At 40.6% G+C, this 12,056-nt stretch overlaps 1 protein-coding gene across 4 annotated transcripts in view; it reads left to right on the forward strand.

The window, feature by feature from the left end:
- The first annotated feature begins 3 nt into the window (after positions 1-3).
- krz (beta-arrestin protein kurtz) overlaps positions 4-12,056 on the forward strand; it is a 46,634-nt gene continuing 34,581 nt past the window's right edge. For 2 of the 4 annotated variants that reach the window (XM_022057278.2, XM_022057324.2), the window contains exons 1-2: positions 4-180; positions 7,769-7,833. The gene's annotated coding sequence lies outside the window, so the exon portion shown is untranslated. Of the gene's footprint in view, positions 181-6,835; positions 6,851-7,461; positions 7,570-7,768; positions 7,834-12,056 lie in introns of those variants that run through there. The other 2 variants (XM_022057295.2, XM_087352896.1) reach the window with 2 other exon arrangements.

Here is a 12,056-nt window from a genome sequence, read left to right on the forward strand (position 1 = left end):
TAGGAAGAGGAAATGACGTATTAGTACCGTTTAGTGAGTGCGAGGTGAGGTTGTGAGTATTGTGTATGGTGTAAAGTGTAGGTGATGGTTGTGGTTGTATTTCATACTTGAATTGAGGAATTTGTGCGAAACTTAGAAAAGCATAGATCAATTAATAGAGTAGCACATTTCTACTAAAACGTAAGTATTGGCCTTTGAAGCAGCGTTTAAATGTAAGCATAGTTCGAGCAGTGAATCTTCAGCATGACGTACAACACTGTGATTTTATTGAAAATTTAAATGGAATATATCACTTGGAAATAATTTGGCAGTTTACAATAATGTTTGAATTCAGTTTCCGTGTACATCACTTAAACGAATATAATCTTAGGTTAGGTTGCCTTTGTACTGGTGTAATACGGGCCAGGACGTCATGATTAATAAGGCAGTACTTGTAGTAATAGTAGTAGGGCTAGTAGCAGCAGCAGCATCAGTCATAAGAGTTCAGTGAAGTGATTGACTGTGACCTGAATTTCTTCTGTTCGACTCCCAGTAGGGGTTTGGAGTTTTACATGACTGTTGAATCTGGCACTACTTTGAGGCTCACTCACCCTCCTAGGCAACATGTACCCAGTTCATCAGGGTTAAAGGTGGTCTGAGTTTAAATGTAACTGCACACCTGTGCATCTTTTGTTCACATCAAAAGCTTTGCCTGTTAAGAAGCGTATATTTCTGAACGTCTTAAGAATTTTTGAAGGAATCTTTCCTACTAACACAATGAAACAGATATTTTAAACTGGTGAGTTGGTAACTAAAGGCATTAAAATATCTTTCAAACATAAGCATGATCTTTACCTAGTAACAACCAAGTAATTATGTTATGAGATTATAGGATGATTATTGAATAATTAACTGCAAAGGGTAGTAGCTACAGACCGAATGGAAAGAGAAGCCTGGGAAGACCGTTAAAAATATGGAATGAAACTGTAACAGGCCACTTGGCCTAATACTTAATGAATATGATGATGATATTTTATGGATATAGACACACACCAACTCAATAGAGGTGTTTTATATAAAAATATGTAATTGTTTATTTACATATACATATTTGTACACTGCACAAGTGCTCTGCCTACAACATTTATACAATAAAGAAGTAGTCATGGAGAAATACATAAGAATTTATTATCATAAATACTTGATTGTAGTTTGTTAATCATAGTAATTCCTTAATAATGTAAACTCATCGCCAGAGGAGAAATGTAAATCAAAAGTAATTTTCTGATGATATTTTAAATTGGTTTCTATTTATGGAAAAGCATTCAGTTTTAAGAGGAACTTATTGTTTATTCCTATCCCAGCACAGATGACTTCTTGATAGGCCCAAAGGTTGGCAATTTATTGGTCTGTAAAGATCCAAGTTTTTTTCGTGTGTCTCAGTTTATCTGTCTTGTATTGACTTATAAACGTCATATGTTGTAAATGATAGGCAACTTATTGTGAAACATGTTTCACTTGAACAACAATTGTATCAACAATGATATCACTGAATTTCTTTATCAGCTGAGTAACTTTTGAGGAAAATCTTTTGCTGTGAAGTTAGTTATTGCTTCAATTAAGACATCTTGTTAGTATTCCAAAGGATTAATCTTACCAGCACAATGACTTTGTCCCTTACTTTGAGGAAGAAACATAAACTGCAGCTATTTGAAAATCAAGAAATGGGTATAATTGTTTGGTAAACCAAGAACATCATCTTAATTTAAAGAAAATTAATTTGAGTAATTTCAGTTGGCTGATTAAGAAATTTCCCACCGTCTTATAATCCAATGGTTCATCCTCATATTCGCAAAACTATTTTTGTTAATTAAATTACATATGACACTTAACTGAAGTAATTTGTATGCTCTTGTCTGAGGCTATTTAATCTAGTCACCATTAATGCAATATCTGGCACTACTTGGCCTTCATCTCCTCACTTGAATGCCAGGTGTGGCGTCCCAGTTCACTTAATAAACGTTCGTTCGTAAGCCTGTTCCTATTTTGTATTTCTTCTGTTCTTACCTTTCAGCTGCCATCTTGATGGCCCGGTGTGCAAATTCATTAGGAATACTGTAACCTGAACTCACACTCTGCAAGGGGTAGTGGTTCCCACAAATGCTTCGTATTCGCGGGCCAGAATAAATACTGTCCATGGGCCGAATATAGTTTATTCCTACATCAATTTATATTAAGTTTAAATCTAAAATAAATTCAGGAAAGAAAACTGGCACATGACATGATATACGTTTTTCACTGAGACCTGTTTTAACTTGTATTTGAAACAAATTTTTGTGTAGGACATGTATTTAATAACGAAGTGAAAGAAATGTACGTACTTTAATATTTGCACGCGTGAGAAGCTTCGCAGCAGTGGATTTGTATTAACATTAAATGAAACTCAAAACGAGTGACTGGTGTAAAGTCGCATTTAAAAAATGTGTGTCGTACACTCTTTAAAGACCAAATTACGAAAAGGTGGCATTGCTGTTGTTATGGTATTTGTATGGAAAGCATGGGCTGGATGTATTAAACGTAAAACAGATGTTTAATGATTTATCCTTAAGTTGAAGACCCCGTTTCAACTGAAGAAGTTTTATAGCCTGTAAGGAGACCGTAAAATGATGCAGTTGCTCAGTAGCTACGAATTAGGAAAGAGTACATTGGTCTATTTTAAGCCGATGTCCCAGCATTTCTTTGCATAGACATAAAAGCTGCTAATCACTGGCCGTATTCTGACCCAGGCTTCGAACCAAATACCTCCCGAATACAAATCTAGATCGTCACCGCTGCACGAGTCTCTCGGTATAGTCAGATACGCGTTGGTTACCTGCATTAGGTTGTCCCATAATTTCGGGGCCATGGAAGAATTGTTATTTGGCAAAATACGTAACAAGTAAAGAGGAAAATGCTGTTGCAGTTGATGTGTTTTCAATCACAGATGTTAGATTTTTTTTCTTTTTTGCCCAGAACAAACTGTAACGGCATTACACTCTTTCATTGTCAGTAGTGAAATGTTACGGTGATGTTGACATGACAGCGTAAGAAGGACGTGTTTCCAGAGGGGGGGGGGCGGTAGCGAAGGAAACACATCCCTCTTGCTGTCATGTCAGCATTGCAACATCACCGTACATTTTACTGTTGAAGATATAGATGTATACCGTAACGGTTGTCCTAGGTAAAAACAAATTCAAGACTTGGGATTGGAAACACGTAAATTGAAGCAATTTTTCCGCACTTTGCCAAATAACACTTGTTCTCCTATGGCCCCGAACTTTATAATTGGGGTGAGGGGGATGTTTACGTAAGGTGAAGTTGAAAGTGATGTGGAACGACAGTGAACGTTGGGTGGTTGTCTCATTGTTCGACTTGGAATTGAACCAAGGCCCTCAGCACCAGTAAACTGAGTGGAACAGAGACTCGTGGGTCGATATCGCAGTGACCCGGGTGGCAGGTGGGATCCGGATGCGTCGTTGCAACCCGTGTATTTGCTCGTGCCAAATGCTTTGCAGTAGGAACATTCCGGGTTTGATCGCCGTTTTGAATTCTTCATTGACAATCACTCTGCTAATCTACGCTTTTCATCTGTATAAGCGTTGGTATGTAGAGAATTCCAAGAACCAATCCGTCTCCTCGTTAGTCCTCTTTCAGCACTTGATTGTTATTCAGGAAATGCCATGTTTCCATCTATGCCGACGTTCCAAAAGAAATGTTTGCGTTTCTTGTATAGCTCATCTCGTTAATGTAAGCGCCTTTGTAATGGTTTGGCCAATCTTATTTGACTCCCTAGACGTGGTTTGGTTTTCTTTAGTCTAGCTTATTTTCGTTTGTTTTTCCTATATTACAGTTCAATTTATAGGAATCTTGTAGGGTTTGATGTGTAATAATTTTTAAGTGCACAGTAAAGCAAAACTCTGTCGCAAGTATATGAGGGGCAAAGCTCTTTGTGAGCTCAGTCTGGCAACTGTTTATACCTTGCAATTCTTTATATCCACTGAGTAATGTCCTTCTTAAGAAGCTAGTAGTCGCTCGACTAGCAAAGAAATTCTCAATTTTGCTCATCCCAGAGATTCATTGTCGTTTTTACAAGAGCTTGCAACCAGCATTTTCCAGAACCAGGTAAATATAGTCCACACACACTCAACCAGGTTCTTCCAATCCTGTCTGTTCCCTATCGGCATGGGATCTGGGAAGTCTACAGCGAGGTAAGAAAGCTGACCCGAAAGCTGTGATATCCAGTGAAGGTTTTGCTTTGTCATGTAGGACTTGTCACCAAAGAAAGAGTCTTTGGATTTAATCCAGTTATTGCGGCGTTCTGTCATATCGTGATTGTTTGCAGCTATAACTAGGAACTAGTAAACTATGAATGATGAGTGGTGAAGGATTTTGGAGGAAGCTGTCGTAGTCTGTCCTAAGTAGGCTAACTATTCTTGCATTTGAATTGACTGGGAAAAGTTAGGACAGCAGGGATTCGAACCGGAAGCCTCTCCACTCTGATACAGCCAGTTCGTTCTGGAGCAGATGGTTTGATGTACTGGTAGCCTTTGCTGTTTTCTCCTTATTTTATGTCGTGTCAGTTATGAGGTTATTTTAGTGGTGATATTCCTCGCCTACTGGGATAGCGGGTTGGAATTCCGTTTCGGACATGAATGTGTTTCTGTGTGTGCTGTAGTCATCGTAGTTTGACGCCACTATCAGCTGGAAAAGTTATGCAGACATGAAACCGTAACAACATTTTGAGGAAAACCAAAGCTCAGGATATCCGTTTTCCTGGCGGAGAATTGAACCTTTGACCTTTTGAATGTGGAAGGCTGCTTGCTATACTATATTGCTACTTGTGTTAGGAAAAAACAACACGTATCGTAGTTCGCAATTAATGGAGCAGAGGCAGTTATACGAGAGTAAGATTTCTTTGTTTGGCTCCCTGTTTGCGGTTTGACGTCGGAGGTAAATTAAATTAGATAGTGTTTGTATTGAGTTATCTGTAACTGTTGTCCGTCCAGACTACTAGTTTTATGAGCTATTACTCCACCGGCGCCACGCTGGGCTAGCAATGAAAGCATTTCATAGTACGCTTCAGTTGAAAGATTTATATTTCCATAATAATAATAATATCCTCCTCCATTACCAGGGCGATGATTGCCCTGATGATGGCGGCAGCAAGGACGTCTGAAACGTCGGAAAACTTTTACAAGCCTACACGGCGCAACAACCCAGAAGACAGCCATCTTCAGAATTTAGTCTTGTACGAGGCTCTGGATTAGGCGTTTTAATACATAATTCGTGGCACTCTGTGTAAAACTATCCAGTTTCGGCACAAATATTTGTAAACCATTTTTGCAGTAATTGGGTCCTTGGGTATCCCGAAAAGCCGTTCAGATTGCCTTGTGCTATCTTCCTGTCCGTCCGAGTACCCGTAACTGCTTCTTTGTATCTCCTTTTCATTACACTGTTGGAAAGTTGTAAATCACCAGGTGCTGGTCTACGTCTGGCAGAATTGATCCAAGCAGGAGGTGAAACATTGCGTCCTGAGTTCGACTAACCGTTGCATTCTGTTCGGAACATGTAAGAAATGCCACGGCAGTGGAAGGAATTTGTCACTGTATCATTTCGTAAAAAGGACAATAAAAATTGCTATATTAATTACCGAAGACATTTTATCCCACAGTATTCTCTCAAAGTTAACGTAAACGAAATATAAAGTATCATCGGTGTGGATTTGGACAGATATGTCAACTACTGATTCTGCACACGTATGATGCGAAAAAAAATGATGCAGTACATCAGCTCTATGTTTCTCTTAGGAGATAAGTATCGTACAAGATTTTAATTGATTTCAGTATACCCGTGAGACTAATTACGTTAATTAAAATAATTTCAACGAAATGCATGGGAGGTCCGTGTAGGTAAACATTTGTCTCATGCATTTCATATTTGTAATCGTCTAAAAAAAGAGGATGATTTATCACCACTGCATTTAAACTTAGCTTTAGATACGCAAGAATTTTTATTAGAGATTAGGTACTTGGGGAATCTAGTAGTAGGTGGGAAGATAATATAAGAAGTAAGGTGTAAGGAATTGGACTAGACTTACTTGGCTAAGGATACGGTGCAATGACAGGACGTTGTGAACACGATAAATAACATCCAGGTTCCATAAAAGACGAATTCTGGACTAACCGAAGACCTTCTGGCTCAAGGAAAACACTTCTCGGTGAATTGATTCCATTCAATCTGACAATAAGAAGAGTTTCTTGTTTTTTTACTCCTAATGATTGATTGTTGAGTTATTTAATGGCACTCTGTCAACCGCATAAATTATTTTGCACCAACTGGCAGTATTATTGTAAATGGTAGATAGGGAATGATGGGGAAGGAAGTGGTCGTGAAGACGCTGGAAGAACGTGACTTCCCAGTCCTCGTACGTCACAGGTTATTTACTTAACTCTCGCGGGCCGTAGTATTCATTTCATATGTTGATTTGCATTTAAGCCCGTATCATAAAACAGACCCCATAAATTGTTTTCTGACACGAGTCACAGCCAGATGTTACGGGCTTTTTTGATAATTGCCTGTCTGGTTCGTAAGAGATTAGGGAAAATCACATGACGGACTATGCATTTCCCTTTCCCTCACGTTGACATTAGTGGGACTTATTTTTATTTACGATTTTCAAGAAGCGTGTTCCGACTTTAATAGCTGTCTTTTGAACGGTCTATCTATTGTATATAGTCGCCAGACGTCCTGCGAGCTCTCAGTGCGTGGCGAGCAAGACGTCTGGCGACTACCATACTTTTTTTCCGTATGTGCTGAAGATCAAATTTTAGAGGTCAGTTGTCGTCCGTACTTTTATAATGGATTTCAGTTTTGATCGTAGAGCTAAATTTGCCAAAGTATCATTTTCATAATGGCATATTTGAAATGGAGGTGAACGAATTGGAACGTTTACTTTCCGATTTCGAAAGAATTAAGAAACCCCCCACCACCACCACCACCACCAAAGAAAGCAAATAAATGGCAAGTTAGGAATTGTAGGCGTAGCGTAACAGTTTATTCATGCCGGTGAAACCATTACGTTTCGTGAGCATGGACTGCCAGTTTTAAAAATATGGTTAAATATTTCTGAAGTTTTTAAATTAGATTTGTTAGCTGCCGTGTATAAACGCATGGAGAGGCATGGCAGCGGAGAATTTCTTGACAGCATTGTACCATGAAATTTGATTAGTTTGGTTAATCAGAGAGCAACACATGTTCAGATATTTTTGGCTTGGCATCTTTTGTATCGCTTTTTTATGTATCATCCGTGTGTAAATAACGTCGCGGTTTTGCCCCCCTCCCCCGTTTTACTGTCTGCCCCATTACAGACTGGAAGATGCATATATGTGTGTGTGTGTGTTACGCGTCGTTGAATCTTGGGTTTTATGTTTGAATTTAATACAGCCTTGTATAGCCTTAGAGGCTCACGCGCAACTAAACCCATACTAGTACACGTATGTAGTCAGTATTTTAATATCGTGCAGTCGACGTCTGTCGTGTAAGGAACATATTGTAAGTATGTGTGTATATAATTAATATAATAGTAATAAAGTGCGTAGGATCTGTGTGTTTATATTTCGTGGCAGAGGTGCGAGTCCAGAGGCGGTTTGCAGTTTAACTGACAGAAAATGTCTGAAGCGCATTTCCTGCTATCTACAGTAACCTTGAAGCTTCATTATTTTTTTCATCATGTCACGTTTTATATTTACAGGTTCTAACCCCCAAGACCCGACAGGGGGCACAAGTTCCTTCAAAGTTCGTCGCAAAAGAAATCCGGTAAGTAAGTTTCTTCTTATTCTCCTTTCATCATGCGTAACCTTCACGGATGGAAGTGAAGGTCGCCGGGTTAAATCGTCACGTCCCCATTGTATGCATAACCATCACACTTTGCTTTAAAATATTTTAAATATTTTAAAACATTTTACATAATTCCGGTGTGTTCGCCAGAATTTGTCATTGACATTTGCGGGGCGGGTGTTTGTTGCCTACCGGACTTGGTGATATCATGGGATTACCGCCACACTTACTACGCGCCTGTCTGGGGATTCCCTAGTCACTTCGACGCGCAGAAACGCGCGTAGGTGTTTAGGTAAAGTGGCCGTCACTCACATCCGAGTTTTGCCAAGACTGTAATGTGTCGTTTTTAAATAAAACTGCCGAGGTTAAGAATAAGTGGAAATGTCTTTGCCCTTTGTCTTCAGGACATGGCCCGTGATAAAGTACATTGGCAAGTTTTCCTTCTTCATGCTTCGGGCTTCGGTTTATATTGTAATGATACTGTACAAAATTCAGTTCGCCTGGAAACTTTTAGTGCAGAATATATTTCGGTAAATACTCCCAGTGCCGCATGAAGGTTTTTTTCTCCACCACCCATAAAGCCTCCATCCGCTCCTCCGTCAATTTTTGCAGCTGTGGGGTGGTGGGGGGATCCACAACTTGTTAAATAATAACCTCTTACGTCACGTGGCCTACTAGGGTTAGTGATCACTCAAATGTCGGTTACACACCCTAAGCGTTGCGGTGTGGGATAGATAGCAGTCCCGGGGGTACCTACCTGTATCTCGGCTCTTGCTTTCCGTTAGTCTCTTCATACAAATGCGGGAGCAGTGCTTTAATACATGTTCTGTCGCTTTCATCCGCATTCTTGTCCATTTATCGTTCGGTTGTCATCCTAGTCTAGAAAGTATTTTTAATAAGCCGGTGACTAAAAGATGAAAATTATGTTCTTCGGAGTTTTGGCGCCGTGTAGACTCGTCGGTCGATGCCAGCGTTTCGGAGAAGCGTGCTGTCTTCATCTTCAGCCATGAATACAGTAATTTCCTCCGAAACATTGGCATCAACCGACGAGTCTACACGGCGCCAAAACTCCGAAGAACATCATGATCATCATCGACTAAAATAAATTATATTATGGAAAGCCCTCAAAGAAAGTAGATTATTTTTAAAATCATTATCATCATCATTTTATTTTCGAGCGCCCCAATTCAAGTATTTGTCTACTCTGTTGTTGTGGTTTTCTAAATCCTTATTAAAACAAGAGACACGACATTTTAGACGGAAAATCGGACCATCGCAAGGCCTCTAACATCTTAGAACATCACTGAAAACTGCATGCTGTTTCAATAATAAGGGAGCCGCCCTGATAATGGAGGCATCCACCACCTCTGAAACGTCGGCAATCTTCTACCTGACTACATTGCGCAACATTCAAGAAGACTGTCGTCTTCATGCTCTCCGCCTTGAGGACCTGAAATCTCACGTATGAGAAAATATTCAGATATCGGACGGCGGGATTCGAACATGTAATCCCATCGTGTTGGGTGATTGAAGACCTATGACGCCACTCTTACCGGCGTTTGAATAGTCCCTTTTGCGATACTGGTTTAACGACTTCTTGTCTGTATGGTTAACGATAACAGTGGAGATGTTGGTACCCCGTGTTACTAACTTGGCATGCTTTCAGAGCGATCAATATGCACACAAACGGGTTCCAATAGCACCCGCCTGTTCAATTTAGGTGTAATTGCCGACCGAGGTTTATCTGCACGCCACGCGCGATTCTTGTTCCACTTCCGGCGGAAGCTGAACCTGAGTGAGCACCACTCACAAGAGAACGCACCAAGGATGGGTGTACTCGATGACATAGTATCTTCAACCCTTCGAAGCTGTTGCTGTTGCATAAGCTCCTCGGTAGGTCATTTCTTTCTTTCGCCGCTTGCTTCATATTGGCGCAAATGTTGCTGTTGAGAGCTGAGCTTTCAGTCTACTCCTCGTTCGTTTCTCAAAACAAAATATAATTTTTCCAACCCTACAAGAGAACTGGTAAAGTGATTGGAAGATGTTTACTGTTGGACCAGATTTCTTGATCCTTATTAGCGCAGTAGGAGAGTGATTGTAGTTATGTGCCTCGTTATGAACTTCCGGGATTCGTTTCTCGGAAGGATCGTTACGGCTTCTCTTCACCACTACCATTTCCTGTGTTAACGCTCCCAAATTGGGGTGCCGATGCTCTTTCGGCAGGATGCAGTCGTCCTGAGCGTGAAGTCCATCGCCAACCCCAATTAGGGTCAGAGTTAATTCCTGGAACATTACCTCCACACCCCCTGTGTTTTACCTGGTACCCCTGTTTACATTCAGATCATACTGGTTTCGAAGCCCGACCCTGAGTCTGACAAGTTATTCGTTTATTTTGAGGTTTTTACGGCGTCAAAATTTGGATTGGTGATCACCGCGACGCCATTATTCAGAGGACCGCAATACTCGTTATACGTTGTACATCCAGACAGTTATACTGGGATAGTGTATGCCTTAAAGTAGACCACAACCCATACCTTCTGCATCCATCCCATTTCATTATTCATATAAAATTTCAAATTTTCTAGTTTCTAAAGTGTTATAAACTAGCAGATTAAACAAACATAACAAGCATTAGGTGGCGTGGCCATTGAATGCGGTAGTAGTGAATTCTGGTTCAGAAGTCAGGTCGTGCCGAAATGCAGTATTATGCCCCCCCTCCCCAAACAATCGCATCATAATGCTTAAGGATCATTATCATTGTTCCTCCATTGAGTTACAAAGCAAGAAATACAGTTTTTTCCTCAACTTTTAGTGGTTTCTTATAGCATTTGCCACTGCACATTTCATTTTCGTAATGATTAAATGTCTTCTCCTAATTTCGTCTTCCTCGTTCTTGATTGCATATTTTTAAACATTTTCATGTGCATTGCATACGGATACTACGTACTTCGGTGTGTAAAATCTAAAGACGCAGCAGATGTATGCTGACTGCAGGCCACCTGGTGCCATGTTTGCCTCCACCTGCCGCTAGCAATAAGGGAGGCAGGCACTGCAGAAGAAGCTGTTATAGAGCACCACGTTCACAAAGGCCTGCCATTAAACAGAACTCGTATTCTGGGCCAGTTTAGCACAGTTCATATTTCTGATAGTCTGCCATAGAACTGACGCCCAAGCATCTACATCCGCAATACAGAAACTTTCTTCGTCAGTTGATGCAACATTTACTGAGCTTATCAGTTTGTCTGTTTTAGAATCCTAAGATTCGTCACCAGAATATGTTCAGAGTTCGATCTGACCATCGTACTTATTGGTTGTTGTTTGCGCCCTCGAAATACAGATTCCTGCGTTGTGACAGGCTGCTTTTTCCTGGGAGGAAAAGCGTCCGAAACCAGAATCTTACTCAGTACTCATCGTCAAAGACAGAGGCCAGAGAGCGAACATTGTTTATCGTCCGTCTCGTGTTATGTCGGCATTGTTTAGTTGAACTTTCTCCTCTGGATGCATAACTGACGTTTTAACTCTTATTTTTTCCTTTTCATAGCCCTTTCCTGCTGTAGTTGCTAATCAGTTCCTGTTGTAGACGTTTCGTGTGTAACCGTATCACACGCTGTTCCAAAATATGTCATATACTCGTAACAGAATGTCATTAGACACGAAAAGCATTTAGTTCCTGATTTTTTTGAGGCTCTGTAGTCTTGCAGGTTTTTTCCACTGTCCCTGCACGTTCTTCCGAAACGTTGTTAACCTAAAAGGTACATGCACTGCGTCACACCAGAGGTCCACGATCGGCAGTTTCACTGCCATAAGAACCTCAGGTTTAGATACTGAGTTTATCCAGGGAATACAGATAAAATAAATCCCAAGATTAGAACGAAACTTGATAACACCGTAAATGTGGTTACTTTTGGCTTTTTATGTTGTTCACGGAAGCACCTTCTGGCAGCTGCTTTGTGTGTTTGTCCTTTGGCGTAGTTCTAGTGTAACAGCACAACACGGCGTGACTTGTCACAGTCACTGGTCATCTGTGGTGACTTCAGGCGACTGTGGAACCAAATACGATAATTGCCCACTTCCAAAACATAATCGATACTGTGACGAGTGTTTATTGGTGGGTGGTGGGCACTCCCAAGATTGTATTCGCATGGTCTGCGGTCCGATTCTGGACTAGCGGGTTTCGTTGTCCCGACAGACGGTTTCGTAGA

Source organism: Zootermopsis nevadensis, unplaced genomic scaffold, assembly GCF_977971745.1.
Source record: "Zootermopsis nevadensis isolate Lab colony 2312 unplaced genomic scaffold, Znev_1.0 Znev_ptg000021l, whole genome shotgun sequence".
Lineage (NCBI taxonomy): Eukaryota > Metazoa > Arthropoda > Insecta > Blattodea > Termopsidae > Zootermopsis > Zootermopsis nevadensis.